The sequence below is a fragment of the Pinus tabuliformis genome, chromosome 1_1, assembly GCF_031772625.1.
Source record: "Pinus tabuliformis cultivar Carrire ecotype Pingquan chromosome 1_1, CPIR1, whole genome shotgun sequence".
NCBI lineage: Eukaryota > Viridiplantae > Streptophyta > Pinopsida > Pinales > Pinaceae > Pinus > Pinus tabuliformis.
In genome coordinates this window covers 997,484,481-997,511,091 of record NC_142297.1, presented here as the reverse complement: position 1 = coordinate 997,511,091, position 26,611 = coordinate 997,484,481, and positions in this window count along the sequence as shown.

Sequence of the window (26,611 nt, the reverse complement as noted above, 5' to 3'; positions counted from 1 at the left end):
ACATTTCTACACCATGGGAATAAATGATTTGAAGTCGACCACGTGAGAAATCGTTTGATTACTGATCATTGATGTATACCGTTAACACACGCGAGACTACTCACCGATAATGATAATGAGTGTCAAGGTACCCAGTACAATCTAACAAGCGTGAATAGATGATCTGGAGTCGAACACCTGTAAGAATCTATCAATCAGGAGACAATGATGGTTTCCCACTGTCAATAGCAAAGGATCTGCCACTAATGACTGCAAACCCCAAGGTATTGCCAAATGGACTCTAGATCTTTGCCCCAGAGCAATGAGTCGTAGTCGATGGGGAAAGATCCGGTAGAAGGAAGGCATTAAGGCATCCTTCATAAATCTAGCACGAGTGTAACCCGTGGGCCAATAATGTGGAAGGAATTAGACGAAAAATATGTAGTAACCCGACCGAAGCACGTTTTCGGCGTACACAAGATGTGGCTAGCGCATGACAGAAACCCTCTGAACCAACCAATAATGAAAGTTGACACAGAGGCAAGGTATCCACCAATAGGGTCAAATGGAAACCAAGGTACTGCATGAATCCCAATGTGTGATAGTGTAAGTTGATGTCGAACACAAGGGAAACCACTCATTCAAAGACCCATGATACTGATCGATGCTAAGCACAAGGTGACCTATCAATGATGAAAATAGGGCTAGGGTGCGGCTATAGGCCTGTCCTTAGAGCAAGATGTCATCATCGATAAGGACAAGACCTGCCAGCAAGAAGTCAATGGGGACCTTCTCAAACCGGCACGAGTAAAGGACCAATATAACTGATGTGATGATAGACAAGAAACTGACAACCAGGGATGGCCGACTGAAAAATGAGTCAAGAGACACCTGCAGAGAGGCTGAATCAGGCTAAATTCCCTTGAACAAAAGCACGACTCCATGTGACTATGTGGCAGCATATGATGACTCTGTATAAGTTCGTCATGCAGGAGGCACGAACGAACCCTCCATATGATTGGAAGAGATAACCAATCGGGGGAGAATTGACTCAATAACAAGGTTAAGGTGTACCTAAGTCAAACTAAATCCTGCCCAAATGGAGGAGACTTTGTTTTGACTACTTTGTTCAAGGGCGACACGACTGACTCTAGCTGCCAACAATAAGTGGAAATATTGTCCCGTTCCCGCTCTTTTTGGAATATATAATTTTTTTGTCTTTTTCTTTAAGCTGGAAAAAGAATAAAAGAATGCTATAGTACAGTGGAAAGAACGAGTGTCGGTGAAACAGATGATCTAGTTCCTGGGATTGGAACAATCCTATGCTCAATGCAAGGAGGCGAAAACTGGTCAAAGACACTCAAAGGTGTGTTCCTTCCACGGGTTAGGGTGTGTCAAGTTGCAGAAGTCAAGGGGATGCAAGTTTGATTTTGCAGATGTCATGGTCAAAATTTGGCTTAAACACGAGTCCAAGTGAAGCCGGCTCAAGGCCAAAAGGTGCAAATGGTCAAAATGCAATGCAGTAGTACAACTCAACACGAAGGAGCCTCTAAGGTATAAGGCTAGAATGAAGCGAAGAAGCAAAGAGGAATGAGTCTTCATCGCATAAGTCATGGTGGGACTACAAAGGACTCCTGAGCCTACTCAAATCAAAGCAACATCAACAAATGTCAAGGAGGTGCTAACTACGATGCCCATGAAAAGGAAGGCTCTACCATCGTGCCATGATTAAAAATCGGCGAGTGAAGATGGTTTACGAACCATTACACAATGGGATCAACCCTATGGTGAGTGTATCAACAAATGGAGGCTAGTATGCATAATGCAACGGAAAAATGGCTTCCCTAACCTATATGCAAGTAAGAAAACGATACCTGCCATGACGAGTCAACAATCATGGAATCACCTCGAAATTGTCGAAAAAGCATCCAAAATGTCCTGAAAATCAAACCATTCTCGACATTCCAAGCTCCCAAGTTAAAAGTTACATGAGACAAAACAAAATCAAGTTTTGAAAAAATTTGACATTTTCAAAGCTTATAAAATAGTTTTTTGACTCACCATTATTACCGTTTGATTTGAGAGCACAAGGAGTGAAGAAAAAGAAGCAAGCTTTGCCATTTGCCGAATTCGACCGTTCAAATATTCCCAAAATCACTAGGTAACCCTTAAACCCATCTTGCATTCATTTGTGATTGGTTTAAAAAAATTAATTCAAGTTTCACCGTTGAATTTATGTCAAAAAATTTGTCGCGGCGTATACGCGGGTTGGCTATATGCAACCCGTGTATATGCAGGCCCTAGACGCGACTGTGTATGAAACAGACCCGCGTATACGCCGTGAAAACTTCAAAACAAAAAACTAATGGTCCAAACTTGTTTTTTTCTCAGGATGCCAGTCACTTGGAGGGAAAGAGAGCATGCCACAGTGGATGATGAGGTTATGAACGATCCATAGGCCTAAGATGCCTTAAGAGGATGTGATTTGTTAAAGTTCTTCAAAATGCCAAACATGAAGGCAAACACTCGCTTGCTCGAAATGCTCATTCATTATTGGAGCATCGAGGATGATTCATTCATGATTGATCAAATTCCACTCAAGATAGAGATTGAGGATATTTATTTCATCATAGGCCTTTCCCAAAGGGGAGAGGTAGTACATTCCACGGGCAGATCACAAGGTAGCCTCTCTATCGAGGACTATGTGCATATATATTGCCTGGGTCATCCAGAAAAGATTGGAAGCCAAATTCCAATCAAGCACGTGGAGAGTTTATCATTGAGGATCATCCTATTCACTATAGCCAGAGTGAACGGATCAGCTTCCTTACACTAGGCTTCATGGCTTGCCATGAGCTTGGCGGTAGACTGTCTCACCACAATATTTGATTGGTGTACTCCTCTTCTTGCCAAATTGAAGAGCTAGCTGACATCTATAAAAAGGGGCTAGACCAAAAAATTTGGGTATGGAACAATTTTGTGCTCTTTCTTCTTTGGGAGCGTCCCAACACTCTACCCTAGAGTACTAGTTTCGAACAACAGTCTGCGAGATCCACAGATGCGCAGGTGGGCTGACCTGATGAAATGACTAGGAGGTGGGGACGTTCCACAGACTACTTTCGACGATGACTTCTTCTCCTAGTGGGAGCATCAGATCATCGCAGTGGATGATTACCCTTATGCCGGCTTGGACTTCCAAGGAGATCCTGATCTAGCTTTACCACCAGCCGCGACATGGGGCAATATAGGTAACAAATGTTTTTGATTTTATGATTTTTATGATTTTTCAAATATTAGAATGAACTTGAAAATTATTTTTGATAGGATTCAAATGACTAATATGATGATCATGTTCCAGATATTGGGCCAGTACAACCAGATGGATTCCCACGGCATGGACGTCGCGGCCGAGGTGCCGAAGAGGCGGCTGCCGATACAGAGCGACTCCTACACACAGTTCAGCGACACTTGGTGAGATTAACTCACCGAGTACTGATGGAGGCTGTAGAGGATCTCCCTATAGATATGCAACGTCATGTGGTTGGCATGCCACGGGACTGGGTTCGGACTCTTAGGCGTGTGGCCAAAGCAGTAGTCACATACTTAGCCGCTCATCCTGAGCTGGGGCATTAGATGTACTGGACATGATTATGGGCATTTGAGTCCCAATTTTTGTATATTATTTTGGACACACTTATGTACACTCAAGATGTTTTATGATATATATATATATATATATATATATATATATATATATATATATATATACAGTTTCGACTTTTTGATGCTTGATTTTATTGTGATGAATGAATGATGTGCCAGTCTAAAGCTTGATTAGCGATAGAATCTGCTAACCAATTATGAGATCTTGGAATGTGCAAATAATTAATGTAAGTAAATGATCTTTGCAAAAACCTATACTGGTGATATAAACATGGATCCCTTACCCTATAAATGTTATTAAATTGTGACACTATCAATTGTGAATCAAGGTAGACTACCAACGAATCAATTCCATAAGAAATTTCTTCAGATAGTAAATTAATAACGACAGTATACTCAGCCATATTATTTGAAGCGGGACCAATGCATACTCCCCTTGACACCATCAACTGACCAATTGGATAGTAGATTACCCAAGCTGTGGAAGCGAGGTTCCGAGTGTGCCGACTAGCACCATCGGCGAATCCAAAATAGACCAAGTCATCCATCAACACTTGCCACAGCAGACCAAAAAGTGTTGATATCAAAAACTCCCGATGAGATATGTACAAAAATACAAAATGTACAAAGAAGCCATTGCCTAGCTACTACTTAAGAAAAGTACTTCTTAAGGTAGAGCCCGTTTCGGGGCTCTGCCAACTTGTTTCCTTCAAAATCGACTAACTCATATGCCCCTTTTTCTAAAACTTGTTTAATTATAAAGGGACCGTACCACATAGGCTTGAACTTGCCTGCCCCCAAGGTGTCCTTATCTTGGTCATAGACCAAGACAAGGCCGCCTTCAGAAAAGACTCGAGGACGGACAACTTTATCGTACTAAGTTTTAACCCTTTTCTTATGAGCCTCATTGATTGTGGCGGCATCTCGATGCTGCTCATTGAGATGTTCCAAATGAAGGAGGCGCTCTTCGAGACTAGAGGTCTCTGGAAGGAGCTCAATAGCTAACTTAAGAGATGGAATTTCACATTCAACAGGGAAGATAGATTCCAGCCCATAAACTAACTAAAAAGGTGTAAAACTTGTAGCAGTCTTTATGGAGGTTCGGTATGCCCAAAGAGCCAGATACAACATAAGATGCCAATTGGACTGATTTTTGTCGATCGTCCTTTGCAGGATCGTCTTAAGGGTTTTGTTCACAGCCTCGACCTGTCCATTGGCCTGAGGATAATATGGAGATGAGTGCTCCTGCCAAAAACCCAATTTAAGAGCCAATTTAGGCATTAGTTGGTTCTAGAAACCACTGCCATAGACAGTGAAAATCTATCTTGGGATACCAAACCTTGAGATAATCTGATTGAAAAGGAATAATGCTGCTGTTTCACTATCGTTTTTATAAGTGGGCATGGCCTCAGCCCACTTCGTGAAGTAGTCTACGGCCACGATAATGTACTTGTGATTCGTTGCTGAAGGCAGATTACAAGTTGTAAAATCAATACCCCACTTAGTAAAAGGACCGACAGTGACAACGGGGAAAAGAGGAGTTGGATGTGTGCACATCTTCCGAGTATAAACTTGACAGGGGTGACAGTGTTTGACCGCTTCAACACAATCTTTGAAGAGCGAAGGCCAAAAGTAGCTGGCACGCAAGATATGCTGGGTTGTAGCAAGCCCTGAAAGATGACCACCACAAGCTCCACTGTGGTAATAATTGAGCATTGACTCTGCTTCCTCTAAGGTTAAACAACGCCTAAGGATTGAATCAACGCCTCGGTGATATAATGTATCACCGATGATGACATAGTTCTTAGCCAGGTGACGTAATTTTTGACGTTCATCCTTAGAGAAGGTAGAGGGGAACTTCAAAGTCTGGAGATAGAGAATGATATCTCCATACCAAGGGTCAAGTGAAGAGATGAGGAATAGATGTTCGTCGGGAAAACTTTCCTCATAAACAGTATCCTCTCCACAAGGCAGCTCGGAAATTAACTCCGCAAAAACCATAGATTTCTTAGACTTGGCAGACAAGAAATCGAGATCGAATTCTTGCAAAATGACGATCCATCGATTATATTTGCCCCCAATCACTCACCTACTGAGGACAAATTGGAATGGATTGACTGCCGCTAAGACAAAAGTTTTGCATAGCAAGATATAATGGCGGAGCCGCTGGACAGCATGGACAGCTGCCAAAGCCAACTTCTCAACAGGAGAATAGCGAAGTTTAGGACCTACCAAGCCTCGGCTCAAGTAATAAATCACATGCTCCATGAGATCATTGTCTTCCTGAACGTGAACCATACCTATGGTTGATTCTGTAACGGTGAGATATAAAAGGAAATCCCTACCATAATCCGGTGGACTCAAAAGCGAGGCAGAGACTAATGCCTTTTTCAAGGCATCAAACGACCACTGTGCAAAGTCATCCCATACGAATGGAACTCCTTTCCGTAGCCAACACATAAACCCTTTAATGATCTCGACATAATTCGCTATAAACCTTCTTAAGAAATCAGCCTTCCTTTAAAGACTTTGAAGTTGTCGAATCGAGGATGGGGGAGGCAACTGAATTATTGCCTCTACCTTGAAGGGATCAACTCAAATCCCTTCAGTTAACACAATGAACCCTAATAACCAACCAGATGTAACCGCGAAAGTGCACTTATTGGGATTCAACCAGATCTTGTAAAATCGACATCACTCAAAAACCAATCGAAGGTGACTAGGATGATCAATTCTCTTTCGAGAACGAGCAGCTAAATCATCCAAGTATGCTTCGATGATATGTTTGATGTCATGGAAAGCATATGACATAGCCCGTTGGAAGGTAGCTCCAACATTTTTAAGACGTATGCAAAGGTACCCCAGGGACATATAAAAGCTGTCTTATGCTGATCTTCAGGACGGATAGAGATCTGATTATAACCGGAAAAACCGTCCATGAAGGAGAAAATCTCATTACCCACACATTCATCAATAATCTGATCAATAAATGGCGTGGGGTAATTATCTTTGGGACAAGCTTTGTTTAGGTCTCTAAAGTCAATGCATACTTGGATTGTTCCTTGCTTTTTATCTACAGGGACTGGATTAGAAACCCAATCCGTAAGAGGAACAGGGTATATAAAACCTGCCTTGAGCAACTTCTCTACTTCAGCTTTAATAGCTGTTGCTTTCCTAGGATTAACCGGCCGAAGCTTTTAACGAATCGGCTTAGCGTTTTCATACGTCTTGTTCTCATGTTGAACTATGGATGGATCAATGCCAAGCATTTCTTCATAAGACCAAGCTATTACATCTCGAAATTCCTTAAAAAGGTCGGTGTAACTTTGAATTTCTTCAGGGGAACATTCGGCTCCGATGAAGAGATTCTCGATCACGTTAGGGTTCCTAGAGATGTTTATAGATATCATTTTTGAAATCACCCACTTATTACCTTCGGCACGAAAGTGTGCTGGATTCAAAGGATTTGACACCATACAAACATCACTAGTAAACAACTTGGAGAACCTAGATTCTACTTCCTGCAACGGAGGAAGAAAATATGAACGATGGTGTAAGTCTTCCCAAGGTAGATCTACACCCATCATTACTTCTAGGATGCTTCCTTGAATGGTAAAACCGTATCTAAGCAGTCCATAGTGGATGTAGAATCAAGGGTCCAATCTGGGGCCACATCACCATCTAACTCCTCCTCAGAGAAAGGAGTAGAATGGTTGTTTGCATAGTTGACGATAGACTGATATCTAAGCTCTGCTGCAGACATAGGAAATTCCATTCCATCAAATTGTCCTTCAGCTAATGTGGTCGTAGGTGAAGGCAAGGTCCAAGGGTTTGAAAAATAATGAGTTCAAAACAACTCTTCCCGTGAAGACTCCTTGGATGATGAAACGACATTGATTCTAGCGATAGGAGAGGGAAAATCAAATGTACCCATCAATGAAGAATACATCCCAACTCCTAGATTCTCAGTAGGCGGACGAGGGTTATCCACTAAGGGAACAGTAGAATCCGAAGTTGCTCGAGGATCAACTGGAGAATAATCCAATTGATCAACCTTAACAATTTTCCCTTCATGAGGAAAGCAAATGACATGAAACAGAGTCGAAACAACGACATCCATTTCGTATACCCAGTTCCTTCCTAAGAGGAGATTGTAATCTAGGTTAGCATCAATGACTTCTATTTCTATATTTACGACCTTTCCCCCAACACATATGGGAAAGGTCGACATAATCCCATGTGGCTTATGAGAATGCCTGTCAAATGCTGTTAGGAGGGTAGGTGAAGGAACAACCGAAGGTGATCTAATGGCCTTCCAACATGACATCGACATGACGCACATGGAAGCTCCTTCATCGATAACGGCTTGAAAAATGTTAATTTTCCAGTATGTAGACTTTATTTGAAAAGCTATATGATGAGGGAGTCGCTTTTTGACATTAAGCATGTCGAAAGTGAGCACTAAAGAATTATTTGGATCAACTGCCCCTATCGCCGAAAGCAAAGCACTTCGTTGAGCTAGACACGACTGGAGAACCTCTAAAGCGGACATAGCGCATGGACTCTGAGCCAGATCCTCAACAATGGAGTAATTCTGGGTGGCCCTAGCATTAGGATTGATAGTCGCGCATTTAGAGGAACCTTTTGGTATCCTAGGTATAGTCTCGACAGAGGGTCGCTCAATATGAAGGTCGGTAGTTCCGGGAGTAGATTTGTCCTTAGATGTTTCAGTTTCACCGTAATCACATGACCGAGTGGCCACATGGACGTTAGAACCCATCATGAAAACATTTGATGATTTCTCCCCTTCCTAGTTGCCCCCTGCAGAGGTACCAGGATTTGAATTCGCGCCAGCAAGCATCTGCTGCCCTTGGGGAAAAGGGTTGGTTAACATAGCTTGAGAGCTAGAAGTCCCTTGCTGCCCTAACAAGCACTGAGCGTCTTGAATTTTTGGGCAGAGATGAGTTAAATGGTCTCCACTGCATAGCTTGCATGGAAACTTGACTTTCTTTCTAGACTCATTTCCACCACCACCAGCATTATTGCCAGGTTTATTTGCATCAGTCTTCCCATCTTGACTCTTTTTCTTACCTCGTCCTTTCTTTTTCCCATTGGAATTTTGATTTCCTTTGGGGTTGGAAGATTGGACGGCATTAACGGAAGAGGGTTGAGAAGACGAAGGGTTAGATGATGTGACCTGATTGGTAGGAGTAGTTTGTAAAGACAACTGCTGCAATTGGCTCAACAGGTTCACCGCATTGGTGTCTATGGATCCAACGATACCATCTGCATGGGGACCTGGCTTCGACTTGGCTATATCAACCTTAGTCCCAGGAGCATCAGGCAAGATTTTTTGTAGAATCCCAGACTGAGAGTAAATCAATTCTAACTGCTGGGCCCTAAAAATAGCTTGCTCTTCAGAATAGACTCCGGACAGAGAGACATCCTTAGAGATCTCAGGTTGTAAGGATTTCAAAAACCATTCGAGACGATATTCAGGAGGAATTTCGGCTTTAATGAGCCTCTTTCTCTGTCTCCATTACTGAATATGATTAGAAATGTGGGTTGCCATATCCTGACAGAAATTGGCCAGAAGTTCAGTTCCGACATCATAACGGACGGGCAACTGGAAATGGTTTAGAAAAATGTTAGCAAAATCGACGAAATATGTAAAGCTGCTCCCTGGCAACTCTATATACCACTTGGCTGCATTGCCAGTTAAGGTGCATTGAAAAAGTCTCAACCTAACCGAGTCATCGATGAGGGAGTTTGATGAGCACCACAAATGGAATGTGGTTACATGGTCGCCTGGGTCTTCACCACCCTTCCCCTCGAACTTTGGAATGTCCGATGGGAGTTTGGTTGGGACCGGAGGCCAGGCTGGATTGTATTTGATTGGATCGTTTGTCAATTTCGTGAGATCTGGAAAATTCAGTGTTGCTAGAAAAGGAAGCCTAGGAGGACCTTGGGGGTTCCACCCAGATTGGGCGGAGTTCTCAAAGTTCTGAAAAGATTGGCCTGCATTTTTTAAGGCACCAGGCTGCCCGAAGTAACCAGCAGAACTAGCGGAATCAAAAGGCGAACCTTGTGATCTAGCAAAAGTTGGAGTTTGACCAACTCCGGCCGAAAAACCTCCATAAATGGCGAAGCTCCCTCCTAAAGCATTATAAGGATCGATAATCCCTGATAAGGATTCCAAGCAGAAGCTAAGGGAGGAATACTTCGAAACGAACTAACTGTGGAGTACGACCTATTCCCTTGTTGGTCGAAAAACAGATTCCCAGTTCCTATGCCACTAACCGCAGGGTTAGTCCAACCTTGAAAGGGATTGCTGCCTTGACCTGTAGAAGAAAAAGGCATAGATCCTATTGTTGGGTTGGAATGTGGTATATGACCAGTTCCAAAAGGAAAACCATGAAATGAAGCCGATCCACCCATCATGGATGTGGAGGCACTAAATGGAACTGACGAAATACCCTGTGAATGGGTGCCAAACGGGAAGAACCTAGAACTAGATGCATTGGCTTGGGAATTTCCACTCATAGAAGGAATGGAGGTAGAACCAACTAAGGATGTACTAGCAAAAGACCTAAATAAAGATGCAGAGGGGATGGAAATAGTTCCTCCCCCTAGTACTGATGTTGGAGGCTGCATGGTTGTAGCACTTATGGTAGAAGCCATGCTTCCAGTGGTGGTCATCGAAGGTAAGTGCATAATATGACCTGGACTTGACGGTCTATGCGTCGGAGTCCCAACGTATTGTAATACGTCTGGATGACTAGAAGGTAGAGGAGAATTTGGAGCCACTAATGACTCTGGGAGTTCTTCTACCTCAATGTTATCTTCCGATTGAAAGAGAACTCGAGAAAGAACTGGGGTGTTCCTCTCTAGTTCTGCGGAAGTACCAGGCCTATCTTGAACACTAATGCCCCCGAGGGGAGGATCAATCCTCGATGCGCCGGCTGCCACGAGATGAAACCCACTGGCAGTATTACCTCTGCGCCTTCTAGGAGAAGGCTCTAAACTTGGTGGTGAAAGACCATGAAGTCTTCGAGACCGTCTAGGCGATCGGTCAGCCACTTTGAATTTTTTATTAAGATCTAATTAAATACTCAAGAAAAAATGAAAGCTAGGCCAACTAAGAGCACATAGCACACACTAAAATGTCCCTAAAAGATGTCAGCCAGTCAAACAACTTTTAAGTATTTCCGCTTCTGGTGATGAGGACCGGACACCAAAATACAAGAAAGTGAAGTAAGGGGCCTTTCGAAGATAGTCTGGGATAATGACGGCCCAGTCCTACTAGCGAAGGTAACAGAGGAAGTTACGCTGACCTTCTAACAATAGCCTGTGCCGGTGCAAGCCCCCAAGCTTCGCAAGGGTGACCTCTAGAAGTACTGCTGAGAGTGATACAACGTCGACCTCAGGTGCCACGAGATTCCCCTCCGCAGCCACCTGTGTAGATCCTTAGGAGAAGTAACTAAGGTTACCAAATCGTGTCAGAAGCTAGGCGAAATAGTCTTGAGGTAAGATCCGACAAGTAGGAGAGGGGGTATCTCTCTTCCTTATCTTCAAAAACCCTCGTGCTTAACTCCCAGATTCGGAGCTTTCCTAGTCTCCCTAATGCTATTGGATTTGCATTTGCTATTCAGACTTCTATGTTTGACAGTTTAGGGTGGCCTTGGAGAGTTTTCTCTCCACTCACCTAATCCAAGGCCCTAAAATATCCTAAAACTTGTTGGTGTGTCTAAACTGACAATATAAAAAAGTTCTAGTATATTTTTTAATTAGCGCTTGTTTTTAAATGGGTTGTTCTTATGTCAAGGGATAAGTGGAAATGAAACTTGTGGTGTTTTTCGACGCAAAATAAATTAATAAAAACCAAACTATATGCAAATTCACTTGTTTCATTTTTCGATGAAAGAAATTTCTACCAGGTTCTAAGGAACTTCTAAGAAAGCAATAAATTTTTCTTTTCTTTTCTTTTAACAAGCTTGACACACAAAAATTAACAAAACTATGGATGCCCTAGAAGATGCATAAACTATCCTAATGCAATGAGTATATGCTGATGCAAAAAATTAAGACTACTCTAAAGCAAAGAATGAAAGTAACTTGTTTATTGCTTCTAATTAGCCATTTAAGATGTTTAGATAGAATATAAATTGCTAATGCTCATTTTCGTCCAAACACTAAAAGCAAATCTCAAGACAAACAAAAATGCACTTTCACTCACAAAAAGAAACTAAATCAAAACAAGGCCAAAGAAAGCAAAAACCAAGTTTTCAAAAAGTTTTCTTCAAAAGCAAAAACAAAAAATGACTTTTCAAAAGTGCTCCAAATACTATTGAAAACTTTGAGACCGAAGAATAGGCAACAAAAACACTTTGCAAGTTATCAACTCTAAATGGGTGAAAACACAACAAAATAGGTGTTTCAAGATGCTCTTAACGACCGAAAAGCAGCAAAAAGAGCTTGGTGACAATGATCAAAAGATCAAGAAAGACAACTCTCAAAATCGTCACTCAACAACTTTCAAAAGCAAGAAAAGCAAATGGCCACAAGATGTAGTTTTGACACAAAGCAAGAAGATCACAAAGATAAAGTTTGTCACAAAGATTGAAAGCAATCTTTTTTCCCTGGAAGACCAGAACAACCAAGATTCTTAGAGAGAAATCTCGTGTGCTCAAACACAAGTGATGACACTTACAACAAAACAAAACAAGACCAAAACTTTCCATAAACGGAGAGAATTCGAAACCAGAAACTTGTTGTAAAAACAGAGACTGACAACCAAACTTGACTGCTCAAGAAACACTTAGACCAGCAAACAAATTTACTAAACAAGAAAGATTTGCAAAAATATTTGAAAATTAGGGCATACGCAACTGTGTCAATGCACAGATGCGTGTATACGCGATTCAGCCCAAAGAAACCTGCGTATACGCGGGTTCATATGGGGAAACTTGCGTACATATGCTTCTGTAACTTGGCAAAACTGCATATATAACAGTTCACAAGAAAAAGCAAAAAAGGGGTCTGAAGAAACTAATCAGACTTAAAGTTTGAGTTCCTATAGGAACAAACAACTTTTTTATAACAATAAAATCAAAGGTTGAGCCTTGATTGGCTTAAATTAATCCAAACTAGGAACAACAATACTGTTGTCCCCAGTAGAGTCGCCAATTCTGTTGAGGGACAAAGTCCCCTAGGGTTTTGGGTCAATACCCTAGCAGAGCGGGGGTTATCTACAATGAAAAATAAGCATTCCACACAGCCATGATACTAAAATAAGCAAACTACACGAAGAGAGGTGCACCTGGGGGTCCTTCATTCGGGTAGATCCAGCCAGGGTCCAAACCCTCTTGGAGTTCCTTTCGATCCTTAAACCTGCAAAACAATCAATTCAAAGAAGCATAGTAGTATATGGACCAAGCATCATATATAAATCAACTTCATAACATATTGAAAGGTAGTTAGTTATACAATTGAAACAACTATTCATATGCAAATCATAACAACAACATCATAAGCATGAAGAAGATTGATTTCGGGAACAAGACAAATGTTTCTTTATTGCAGATAACTAAAACAAAGTAAGGAATGATATCACCTGAATCTTCCTCTTGTTGGCTCCAAGCAGAACCGTCCTCCGGATTCGTCCAATCCCAAGTCTTCAAAAGGCTCCTTCCATGACTCACACAAGGATATCTCAACTAGTGAAAAGACATCATAACTCAAGGAAACAAGGGTTTCCTGTAATGGGGGAAGTGCTGGAAGCACAAGGATCTTCAAACCTGATCAGGGATAATCTCAGCAGAGTGATTTTTCTCTCCATTCTCTCCTCCCTTAGGCATTCCCATTGAAGCCTTTTTATACTTCTCCCAAAGTAGTTTTTTAGTTGGGAACAGTTGGGCCACGAGCACTAATAGGTAGTCAACAGGTAAAACTCGTGATCTCTGCTCGAAATTAAGGAGATTTAATTTTTTAAAGTGTTTTAAGACATATACGCGGGTTGGGTATACACAGACCTGCGTACACATGCGTTTAACTCAGGGAAATGTCGCGTATAGGGAGTAAAACACTGTTTTTTAAGTATTTGGACCAGGTCTGGAAGGAGGGGTTGCCCTAGGCCATGAGTGTAGCATCACAAACATCAAGAGTGATATTTGGAGCTATAACACCTCTCACAGGTGGTCATCTTCCATTTGGAGAGATGGGGATCACACCTCCACCGACAGATAGAGTCATGGACACATGCAATGTCAAGTTTGATCAACTTAAGAAGAGGATCATGTAGTAGAGACATATATACTTCTCGAAGGATCCCCATAATCTAGTCTCTATTTCTACAAAGAAGGTGATTACTGCCAACACCGGAAGGAATCCTAGGGCTATGATGGCAACAAATGTTTCTTTTTCCAAAACAACATCAGACAAATCCGAATATCTACTAAGCGAGAATGTTAGACTAAAGAAAGAACTTGTTGCAATGAAGCAACATGTGAAACATCTTACGGTGGAGAATCAATGGTTATCATCACAGAGTTTCAACACCGCAGAATTGCAGGAAACCATGCATGAGGGACTGGGGCCATTGGAGGACACCATGGCACGAATATATGATGAGTTGATACTTATACAACAAGTGGTGGCTCCTCTCGGTAGCATAAAAAAAAAGCACAAGAAGTGGTAAAACTCCTGAAAGTAGCAAAGCAATTGACCATCTTCAGGAGTGAGCTTCCAAGTATCCAGATGCTTTGCAACATTTGGAGAAGAAAGACATGATTGTTGTATAGATGGGCAGAGTTCATTTGAGACTCCACCATTAGAACTACATGCGCCTTGGAGAACAATCGATTAGTACTATAGCTGCCTAAAATCGACTGCATAATGGTTTTGAGTATCTAACACAGAAACACAGGATGCTTATAATAGGAAAACTTCAAGCAATCACAGGGAGAGAAATAATCTTCCAAGAGAACATGAAATATATGGAACATATCAAGCAGGCAACGAAATATGAAGTCTTGGAGGTCACCAAGGACATTATTCTACAGTACACCATTGCATCAATCAAATCTCACATGAAACTTTCATGGCTACGGAACAATGTAAAGTCAATCTCCAAGACCATACTAATGGAGGCACTGGAGGTGAAGATGCAATATATAGGGGACTTGCTAGTTTGGGTCAAAGCCATCTCAATGAAGTTCTGGGCATGGAACACTTACATTACAAATGAGCTCCACGAGGAACCAAATGATTTATCAATTTAATGAGCGTTTGTCCCATTATCAATTTTGTATTATTAGGCCACCATCATGTGTATAATTTGTCTTATGTAATAAATGATATGTAATGAAGTCCAAGGGACACATGTGGAATATGAATAGTCACATATGGAATGCAATAAGTCATGAATAGAACATGAATAGTCATAGAATTCAAAGAGTCATGAGGAAGCTCAAAGGTCATTGTTATTTATTATAATTAGCTCCTCATAACTCAAAGAAAGCGTTTGGATTCTTGAAGCCTTGCCTTGGCTTGTCTTATAGTGCATAGGAGATAGATCATACTTTGGAGAAGCAAGTTGTGGCTTCATGTTCCACTATTTGATATAGTGTTTCATTCATGTAACAATGTACTTGGGATCTTTCATTCTTAATCAAAATCTCTATGAGCTGGCACTTCTTCATACATGTATTGTAAACATAGTAGGACTATTATTGTTATTTTTATGATATATGTTTCTTTAATTACATTCTAAGTGAATGAATTAATTCATTGCTAAGCTATGGTTCTTATTGAATGAGTGTTTTTACACTTTAACTATTGTTTTTAATTATGTGGATTAATCTAAAGGTAGTCAACAAGTCTTTCTCTTTTTTTTTTCTCGAGTCCCCCTTTAGGATAGTACTATTACTTTTCTAACCATAGGCTCATTTTCCTTTACCAATCGTGGATGTTCCCTTATTTACCTTACATTGTGTGTTTGAAAAAGCTCATATACTTGCTGCCCCAAAGAGGTGTTGCATTCCCTTGTGCGTAGTTGTAGCCAAGTCATATCTTTGAAACCTTTCTAATGGTGGCTCAACCATCTGACCGAATGGGACTCCTACACCAAACAATGTGAGGTCTATTTGGGTCTTCACATTAGGGAGATTCCCTTACAATGATGGTGACATCAAGCACTGTCAACAAGTATTCACACTCACTAGTTTCCCCTTTGTCCTTCAAGACAACAACACTTCGAGACTTCTTCCCATTGCTGCTCCACAACTCTTTTGGGATTTGTCTTCCCACGATAGTATTTCTGCGCTTTTCCAACGAAGACTAACATAGGGAAGTAGGGTTGCCACCTGTCAACATCGAATGTTGCTTCTCCATCAATGAACACACACTACAAAAAATTTCTCCTTTGATTGGCCAAACCTTGATCTCCAATATGCCTCATTTAGTAGTCACTTTAGTCCATTAAGGTACCACTTAGGCTTCCAAACTTCACCCTTATTTGGCTGTCAAATTCCTTCTTAGAAATATTATCAAAGGCTACTCTTGAGCACCTACTTGTTGTCATCCACCAAATTTAAGATGCCCAATACAAATAAAACAACTTGTTCTCTTCTAGGGCCTCATCCACCTAACACAAATTCAAATTCAAAACAACATCACCATACCTCAAATATGGAGTTACACTGTTGTAGATTAGGCTGACTAGTTAGGGAAACAAACAATCCTTTTTTAGCCCTTCCAAATGCTCCAAACTGCCCTCTAACAAACACGACTTGCCTTGCTTCTCTGATTGGGGGTGGTGTGATCCCTTAAATAAGTGCCACAACCCTCATTCGGATGCCTTGAATGAGCTCGATGTCCTGGCAATTGGAAAGAACCCTTGCGACCCTCAAACAGAGGCAAGAACAACCCCAAACCACCATAAAAGCTGCCCATATTTGCTTCTTGAACTTGCGGCCTCCTAGTTCCTCCACTCGACCCTATAAACAATCACAAATAGACCCAAAGATCAATCTTGTTCCTCCTTTGTTTGGTGCTTAGACCTGCAACTCACCTTCATATGTGATTTTCTCATGAATTATGCACTTGGGATGTGAGATGTGGCTCCCAACTCACCTTATATTTATAACAAATATAAGGGCTCCATCAAAATTTATAATAGGGCGTGAAAACCTATCATTAGGCCTCTTAACACTAGTCCAACTTGAACTCTCCTTGTGCAAGCCCACACACGACATCAAAAATTAACATCTCCACTTCTAGAGCTCATATTTGAGTCATTTTCAATGCCTCTTTCTTCTCTCGAGGTCCTTTATCATATGCAATCATCACATGCTAAAATATCCTTGTGGTTTCACACCCACAAGCTTGGGTGAAAATCACACACTTTCGGTTTCAAGCCCAGAAATCCCTTTTGTGGTGCTCCAAACTCCAAACCTTGAACTTGTTAATGGTGTTGGACCCGCCAACATGCCAGGGGATCTCCCCGGCAAGAAGTCCCAATTAGACCTCAAACCGTTTGGTGTAGGAGTCCCAACAGTGGGTCGTATGATAATGCCTTGAATGCGATTTCGCACAGAGGCAAGTAAGACATCCCTGTTGGTAGCAAGGGTGTGACAGTTGCGACAAGACAAGGAAGGTGCATGAACGGTTCTAACACATGGAGAGTGGGGTGAGTGTGCCCCTTGGAAACCTATGATAGCACGTGGCTTAGAAGGAAACACATGAGCGTAGATGCATCACAAACTGGAGAGGAAGTTAGCTAACAGTCCAAAGTGATGGTTAAACCAATCAACACATTTAAGTAAGATTCATATATACTTATACAAAATAGTCCATACATGCATGCGTAAGCAAACATATACATATACCATTTAGAAAACAATATAGTTGGAATACAATATGACATATGCATGAAACATGCTGGCTCTGTGATATTAAGAAGTGTAAGTTCCAATCATACGATACATCCATGTCCAACCACTAGTTCCAACAGTGGAATGTTACAGCCACAACCGCCTGCTCCTCCAGAGAGATATACTAGCTATGCGCAGTGGAGAAGCCAAGGCACATTACAATATTGTCCAAACTCTCTCTAAGATAGTCTTATTGGAAGCTTGGCTGACCAAAAGCCTCTACAATGAGTTATGAGGAACTATTTATAACAAAGGGTGGGGTGGCCCTTGACATTCCCCTTTGTGATAGTTCATATACCCTCATGACTCTTCATCTACTCTATGACTGTTACATCCAACTATCGATACTTGAACTTACACTTGACAAGACGTTACATTACAATGCACATGTACCCATGTGAGACAAAATGGCTTGAGCAAGCCATGCAAGACATCACTAAAACTCAGACCGTTGTGGTGAGACCAACTCTTTGACATCCTTGTGATGGTCGATGGTGGTAAACTGATGCCAAGCTTGGTCATCCGTGATGGTGTCCGTGCGCTCAATGGTGACATCTTGCTGAAGCGAACTCTTGCCTTTGTTGCATCCAGGTACAATGATATGGCTCCTCCATCCAACTTGTCTGATAGCATGCGCATGGTCGTCCTGGGTGCGACCAGACCAGAAACATGTTGATGCATAGTGTCTGCACTGATCTCCAAGCATGTGTTGGTGGCTGTGCACATCAACTTGTCAAAATACATGTTCAACTCCAGTTGGACTTGCTTCTTGTCTTCGCCTCGGTGAGTGTGCCAAATGGGTGGGATCACATGCGTGTACACAATGACATGCATGTTGCTGAATTCCCTTGCATGTGATCAACAACACTGCTCACCTTGTCTGCTCCATGCCAACTGCTGGGATGGATCTATAACTTGTACGGGCGCAGTTTCATCCATCTGTGCATGTTGCACCCCCTACTGTACCTGTTCCTGCTACAACTCATTCTCTCGTCTATGCAACTCCTGTTCTTCCTTGAGTTTCTACTTCAACACATGCAACTCCTTCTCTATTTTGTTCTCTGCCTTCACACAATCTTCATTGTTGCGCCGTCACCTCATAGCCTCAATCTCCAAAGCTGCTTTCGTCATGGGTGGATCTGCTTTGAACTTGCAACTTTGCTTTGCCTCTATGCTATCAACAACCTTCCTCTTGCATTTGTTGTGCGTAGGTGTGCTGCCTTCTGCCACTGCTGATGGTGCTACTCGCTATGATGTCGTTGCCATTGACCTTGATATCCTTGTCCATGAACAACTTGATGTCTTCGTGGATAGGAAAGTTCATAGACACTTGATCAACTACATCCCTAGTTGCGCTCTTAACAGTGTCTTTGAATCTGCTCTCCTGGAAGCCATTGTACTTGTGTTGCTGAGAGACAGACGAACACTTGCAATTCCTGGAGACATAACAACACTCATGGAAAGCAATCTGTCACTCGAAAACCAAAACAAACTTGAGGATTGACTTGCAGCATACCTGTGTGATTGAACATGAAGGTTGCGCAATTTCTGCCTGGAGGTCAGGAGACTAACTACCAAAACTGCGCAAGTCATAGTCCGGGCTGTCAGGAGGCTGAATAACTACTAGAACTATGCAATGCACAATCCAGCTTGGCCTGCTAAGGACTAAAACTGCGCAATACCCAATTTTAGTCAGCAGTGACATGAAACTAGCAAACTTCATTGTGCAGTTTCTGGGGGCCAGCAGGACACTGCCTCCAAGAATTGCGCAATGCAAGCCTAGAGGTCAGTGCTTGGCCAAACTTGTACAATTGCTGGAGGGAAGGCAGAGCTTTCGCTTTCGGAAATGCATAGTGCTAGCCAGGCAAGGCACGGTATGGGCCAAGGCAGCCCAGTCTAGCTGACGGGCAAATGAAAGCATGAGAAGTCTGAATGCATGAAGAGATGAGTGCAAACAAGAGTGAATGATCATACATGCAAACAACAAGTACAGGATTCAGAAAACGGGAAAGCATGCATGTGTGTGAAGTGAGTCGCCGCAATGGCGACCGGTCCTGCAAAACAATGTCATGCATGCAACATCAATGAGATGTGAATGAAAACTGAAACAATGCTTCTACAAGTTGACATATATCAAAATGATAGTAGGCGTTCACTGAAATCAAGAAGACAACACTCACACGAAGCGAAACACAAAAAGCAACAGAAACGCAAAGCAAGAAATGAAAAGCGGGCTTACTCCAAAACAGCGAAGATGAATGTGCTGATGAATCCTAGATGCAATGTGGGATGTTAGAGCTGCAAGGTCGATGTGAGGAATGAGCTCTGCAGTGTCCGGTTGATGTGTTTCAATAAAATCGAGGTTGTGACACACATGCCACAATTCTAGGAAAAACGACACTTGGCGGGAGGTTTATGAAATGATCCTTGCATGTAACCTCCAGCTGCTAAAAATAGATCCCTGAATCAATGGATGCCTTTGCATGCTGCCTTAGGAGAAGCAACCCATGCATACAAATCAATTTTGCTAGGTCCCGGAGGGAACTGGTCAACCCAACTGCACATGCAACAATCTGCTCAGCTGAGGGGAAAAATGTGCATTTTTGGGAGGGAGATTGGCTGGTTGCCCAGAGGGATTACGCAATTTCTGGGCAGAGAAGCTGACTACTACCTAGAATTTCTCAATTTCTAGGCTGAGCAGCCCTGCTGGGAGGAATTGCGCAATTTTCTCAGTGAATAGTGATAGCCAGATTTGCGTAATTATGGAGCCCAGTATGCTGCTAGACATAATTGCACAATTTCTGGAGGGAAGGCTAGTTTCCCTTCAAAATTATGCAATTTCTTGAGGGAGTTGCTCAGCCTGCAATTGGACCAAGTCCGGAGAAACAACCTATGAGGGGGATGCAACAAGATTTGATGGGCAGGTTATCATTTTGCAAGAAAATCACTGAATCTTGCGTACTTGACAAGGCAAGACATGCTATTGTGAGAGGTTGGTAGGGAGGCTCCAAAATGAAGCTAAGGAGAAATTTGGAGGGTGGTTGTAGCTGCTACAACAGAACCCTATGGCTTGGAGTACCTCCCAAGCTACAAAATCTCAACACTCCCTCTTAGTTAGGGAGGTATTTCCAATACTAGGAAGTAACTCATCGTCATCACTGTCACTGCTTGTGACACTCCCCCAACTCTTGTCGCCCAAAACTGTAGCAATCCATGTAGCATGGACTATACCTCTCTAAGAAGTGTCATTGTCATTGGAAGTCTCTTGCTTCATCTCCTTCTCCTAGAATGTCTTCCACTCTCTCCATGATTCATTCTTGGAAAATGTAGAATCATCCTTGCTCCCCATTGACCACATGCTCTTCTTGGGTTGCACAATCTCCCTCTGACCCCGAAAACTACCTTTAGAACACGTCTCCCTCTGAGCATATGGAGCTTGGACCTTATTCTATGGAGCTTGTACCTACTCCTCTAAAGCCTGTACCTGCACCTGCTTCTTTGGAACCTGCCCCTGGTTCTCCTTCTTCTTATACCATAACCTATAGGATTTCTCATTAACCTGTATAGACCATGCTCTCTAAATCTAAGCACCACAATTGTGGAGCTAGAGCCTCTACGCCTAAGTCTTTCCTTCCCATCCTAGAACAAGACCTCATACCCCTTCTTCTCAATCGTTGAGACATACATCACTCTATATTTGAGTCCCGGTACAAATAATACATCCTAGACTCACATCACATGTTCTTACTCCGTCACGAATCACACAACTCCTTATCCTCTAATCTCTTTCTGAATCTTGCTGCCCAACACCATGTGCAACTTTGAGTCCCACTCAGCTAGAGTCTCGAACACCTCCTGTGACTTTGTCGTATGATTCGATGCTCCATTGTCCACTTACCATGTAGCCTCATCAATGGTACTCTGCAAAAAATGAGAGATCAACACAAATTCCTCCTTCTCCAATATCCCGGAGAGGTCATCTATCTCGATAGAAGTGGAAACACCTACAACCTGCTTCCCTTTCCTCATCTCGTCATCTCCCTTCTTCTTCATCATACATCTCATTGAAAAATGATCCATCTTCCATAGTTGAAACACTTGACTTTATTTAAGTGATTCTTATGCTTACCCTTCTTTTGCGCTGTATGTGCCACTTCATCATCTTAAGCCCTCTTCTTCAAAGGAAGATCCTTGTCTCACAACTGTTCTTGAATGAATTTATCCCACAATCTATTCTAGTATGGAAACTTGTTCCTCACAAAGATCCCCTTAATGAATGGCTTCCGTTTTGGAGTAAACCCTTTCAAGGAAATCCTTACCATCTCAGGATCTAAAATAGTCACATCGACAATGACAAGCTCATCTTTGACCCGAGACAACCTCGTTAGATATAAAGTCACCCCTTCATCCTGTATCATCTTGGTGGACTTCAACTTATCCTTTAATACTAACTTTCAGTTCTCATTGTTATTCTAGAATTTTTTTTGAATAGATACCCACATCTCATGTGCAATGTTCTTCCCGGAAAAATGAGGTATTAAGGAGTCCTTAATACCATCTAGGATGACCAACTTTACCTTCGTATTCAGATCCTCATACACTTCCAACTCCTTAGGGTTTGCTGGCTTCTTTATTGCTTTCTTGGCGAATTCCCAAATCATGTTGATCATCAAAGCCAACTTGATCCTTTCCTTCCATGGAATAGACAACAACGGCTAGTGAAGCTGGGGAACCCCTTTCTAAAGAATAAACACAGACAAAGTATACAACAAGTTAGGAGATTCACCACAAATAATCACTGGAAGAAGTTTCAACATCTCTGATCTCCATAGAGACCACTTAACCTGTTTTATAATTCCTCGGGATTGATTTTTGCATCGTCTTCCCTTGAAACTAAGGTTCATTCACATGGGGAGAGTCATGATGGTGCTTCACTCCTTATGATTACAAATGTGAGAGAATTTGATTTATGCTTCTCAAGTTTCATATGTCTATCATGGGGGTACTTCTAAAATGAAGGGTAGGGAGGAGTTTGAAGGAAAGGAGACATCTCGCAAAGAGTGAGAATATAAATGGGAGAGGGGAGATGGTTTTCATTTAGAGCAACGAAATGAGACATTCACCCAACCACTTGAGTGGCATAAATTTTAATGATTTCCCATGAGGGACTAAAATTGCACCTTGATTTACATATATTTTAATTGGACTTGAGCAGTTTGATTTTATAAATCATCAACAAATGGATGAAACTTTGGTATATTACACCAACCATGTATTCCAATTAATTCTAATTGCTTAACCTGGAGTTGACATGATATGTTGGAACATTCACCTGCTTCACTATTTTTCTTCTAAAGGGTGTGGAAGTATGCTTTTTGGGGGATTTTTTTAAGCAGTGACATGATTCTTTTCATAAGAAGTTCCATTATTCTTTCTTTAGGAAAAGTGCCATTGTGAAGATGGCTAATAACAAGAAGGGAATCTCCCATAATAACTATATTTAAGACTCACCTTTCTTTCACAATAAGGATGCCTTGCAAGATGCCATACAGTTCAACTTGATTATTTGTTATGAACCCCAAACCCTATGCATACGTTGTATTCAATTTGCCGTCAGGACTGTACAAAACCCCTCCCCCTCTCGCCACCCCTCATAATATTATAACATTAACATATTTTTTATTAAATATGTAACATTACGTCAACATAATAAATAGAACCACATGCTAATGTAACAACAAAGCTTAACATCATATATATGATAATCATCTTAACATATATCACATGGAGAAAAAAAATCCAAAAGTGTTCTTATCATCCTTCATCAATGAAATTCATTAACACATAAAAAATGAATGTCATCTGTTTCATTTAATGAATCATCAACATAAGGAATATTTCAATTAGTTAGTTATAATCCACGAAAACAACAAGAGATGAGGAACTTACCTGTAAAATGAAGATTTAGCGTACTTGAAATTTCAAACCATTGTGCTATTCGGATCTAGTGGACCATAACCAATGTTTTGAGGACGACTCTCCACCCAATTGTAGGCTCCCATGCACTTTCTATAACTAGCCACCTTCGAGCCCTCAATCAACTACCTATGTAAGTTAATCCTTCATGGCCTAGCATTTTTCTTCAAAAAAAAAGGTCACATCCTCCTCATCCATTAAATATAACAATTTGTTCCAAAAATGGAAGCATAATATTCATGCACATAATCCATGTGTCATTATGCAATTTCTATTTTTTGTGTGTTAAGTTCTTTTATTTTTATTTTTTATTTTTTATTTTTTAATTGAGCCTTTTTTCCATAATTGACTCTTGCTTTTTTTATTCTTTTACTTTTTATTAATGTGACTTTATTGTTACTATTTTTATAGTTTCCTTTATTTATTTATTTGAAACTTCGCTTCATTATTGATTATTTTATTTATTTATATGCTCACTCTTATTATTTATTGTATTATTTATTTATTTTTTAATACTTTCACTTTTATTATTTATTATTTTATTTTTATTATCATTATTGATTAATAAGGTGGAGTTTCAGGTGGCTTTCAAGGGTTGGTAGGCTAGTTCTTATAAAATATGCATTAGAAGAAATCCCGATTTATTAGATGTCATTGTTCTGGATTCCAAAGGGAATTCTTGAAAAAGATAGTTGGATTTCTTCAAGTTCCTATGGGCTGGTGATAAGGAGAACTTTGTTATTCCTTGGACCAAATGGAGTCATATAGCGGCTCCAAAACTGCTAGGAGGATGGGGCCTATATAATGTTTTAAAATTCTCAAAAGCTTTGGCAGCAAAATGTGGATGGAGGCTGTTACCAACATATTGTCTCTGGTCTACCATAAATATATTGCACCAAATTATATTAAGGAATGGATTAGATAGATAAAAAGGTCTCAAGTTAATATTTCTATTATTTGAAGAGCTGTTTTAAAATCTTTCGATTTAATTGATTTTGTTTTGGCCCGGAAAGTAGGAAATGGACATAAGGTTAGAATTGGAGTTGATCCATGACCAAGAAGTGGTGATAAACACTGACTGTCACAACTTCTAATTTATTTTCTTCGTAACAATTGGAACTCTAACTGTCACATTTAGACAGCCCAACTCAATCCACACTTCAGAGGCAAGGATGAAAAACGAAAAAAGTACTAAAGCTAGATGTAGGATTTCATGAGGAATGGAGCATGTATTTGGAAGCATTGACAAAGTCTCATATAAGGCTTACAAACAAAGAAGATGAATTAGTTTGGTCACATTCTCCCTATGGGATCTACACATCTAAACTTGGGTACATTCACCTAAATGTTGTAGAAAGGAATGTGGAACAAAAATGGTGTTGGAAAGTGGTTTGAAAATCAAGATGTCCATCAAAAGACCATATTTTTATGTTGTGTATTTTGGATAAAAATGCCCCTACCTTGGGGGTCATGCAAAAGTGCATAACATTAGACCATGATGATGCTCACTATGAAAAAGGAGTGAATAATCCACTGATCATTTAATCATGGAGTGTACTTTTACTACTAAGGTATAAAATACTTGTAAACCAATTTTAGGACATGATTGTAACTGAACGAGACAGTCTATTAAGACATAGAGGGATTGGACGTAGAACATGGAAACTAAATCCTAACAAGCACTTTCTCTTATTATCTGTTGGGGTATTTGGTTGGCTAGGAATACAACTATTTTTCAGGATCTATCTTCCTCCTTTGTTTGGATAACCATTGAGGGACTCTCAATTCCTACTCACTTTTCACAGTCAAAATATTAGACAAACCACTGTGTATAGTAGTAGAGGTTTCATACACTTATATTTTGTGGGCTATTTTTTAAGGTGCCTCATAGGGGGATGAACAACCATGTGGTGGGGGGTTTGTATTAAATCCCTCCTCATCGCACTCATTTCATGTTTAAATGGGATTAGGGAGGTGATCCGAATCTTGGGGGTGGGGGGGGGGGGGGGGGGGGGGGGGAAGATCTAAAAATTGAAGTGGATCTTGGGGGGTAGGCCCCAAGATCTGAAAAATTGAAATTCCATGCAAGAAGAAAAGAGGGGAAGACACAATAACAAAACCACAAAGATTTTTTTTTTATTAAAACATATAATAAATGTAAAGGCTACATTGTAGTGGACAATTTGTCCTTTTACAAAATGTGACTTGTTAGTTATAGTATTTTTTTAGTTACAATACCACGGGTAAATTCCATGGGTCGGTAAATACCATGGGTGAATGAATACCATGGGTAGATGCCACTTACAATACCATGGGTGGATGCCACTTACAATACCATGGGTGGATGAATACCATGGGTGAATGAATACCATGGGTATATGCCACTTTCCATTCAGATCATTCCTCCCTCCTTAAGAAGCAATGGTCCTCATTGCTTGAAGTTCCCTCCTAAGAAGCTTGTGTTGAATATGAAGAGCCACTAAAGAGAAGCATTTTGTGTGGTTAACCCATAACCATGATAAATGAAGATCCAAGGATAGAGATACCCTGTAATGCTTGTGACCAACTATGATATTGACAATGCGCGACTTAGCAAATTGACTTTGATGAAGTGTGGGTTTGTGGATGAACCATAACCATTAAAAACGAAGATCTGAGGATAGAGATACACTATAATGCTTGCGACAAACTGTGATACTAACAATGTGTGGCCTAGCAAATGGACTTCGATGACAAGGATTTTGTGTGGTTGACCCATAACCATGATGCTGACTGTTGATGAAGTAACAAGTGCCTACATAGTCTATGGTGGAAGGGCACGTTTCCAAAGAACCCAAGTCAGATGCTGCTATGCTGAAACTGATGAATGTGAAGCAGGTGCCTCTAAAGCAGGGTGGGAGGGCACATCTCCAAAGGGAACCATCTCAGGATACTGCTCCAGATATAAAAACTAATTTAAAATGGGAGTAACTTAGTCAATATATCTCTGAATCTTTATTATAACCTGTTTTTGGAAATGTAATGACCATTCTGCATCTTCCCATGTGATTGAAATCCCTATT